Here is a 996-nt window from a genome sequence, read left to right as displayed (position 1 = left end):
GGTTGATCGTCATCTTTTAAATTTTTTTTAATTTTCCCGGTGACACGAATGTTATTGCCTTGAAGGCTCTTCCTATTTTATGTCTTATTATTCCTATTCAGAGACATAGACAGATTTATGTATTATTACTCCAGACTTGTATATTTCCATTAGATGCTCTTGTATGACTTAGACTAGACCTTCGGGTTATTTTCCTTATTCTGCACTATTTCTATTATGTATAATTGTGAGACTTACGTAATTATTCTTTTCCGCTTGCTTGATCTATTATTCATGTCTTTCGTTAATGTTGGGTTGAGGGTTCGCTTACTGAGGTGGGAAAGGTATGTGCCAGCACGACTTATGTCAAAATGGGTCGTGACACCAAGTAGCCGTGAATGGCACCCACGCAAACCCTCTAGTGGGAGAACCATCTACTTAACCAATTATCCCACCAATTATCATTTAATTAACCACTTTTAGACAAGTCAAGGATATAACAAACATAATAATCACCCAAAACGTCTAGTCATGCCATAATTAAATAACGAATGCGGAAGTCTAACTATTACAACCCCAAAATCCGAAAGTCATCGTACGAGGACTCTAAAACATAAACTATCTAAGGAACTAATAATTATCTGAAATAACATAAGTAATGTCTGGAATGAAAGTAGACATCAATAAGAGAAGATCTTCAGGCGGCCTGGCATGGATAAGAGTTCGCCCTCAAATCTATCACGACGGCTTCCACCGCTTAAATACGAGGTACTGGATGATCTCTACGGATCACAATCTGCACTCAAAGAATGTATCAAGGTAGTATCAGTACAAATGTACCCGGTAGATATCATGGAGAACGACTCGGATTGGTATCATGCGCCAAATCACCAAAATCGATAGAATGAACGGTTCAGCACCTGACACGTAACCGTATGAAATTATCAACTTTGAAAATATGATAGGGCCACGCAAACAACAATCAATGAAAGTAACTCAACCCATGTCATTACCAAA

Source organism: Lycium ferocissimum, chromosome 4 (genome assembly GCF_029784015.1).
Source record: "Lycium ferocissimum isolate CSIRO_LF1 chromosome 4, AGI_CSIRO_Lferr_CH_V1, whole genome shotgun sequence".
Classification (NCBI taxonomy): domain Eukaryota; kingdom Viridiplantae; phylum Streptophyta; class Magnoliopsida; order Solanales; family Solanaceae; genus Lycium; species Lycium ferocissimum.
Note: the sequence above shows the minus strand (reverse complement) of the source record.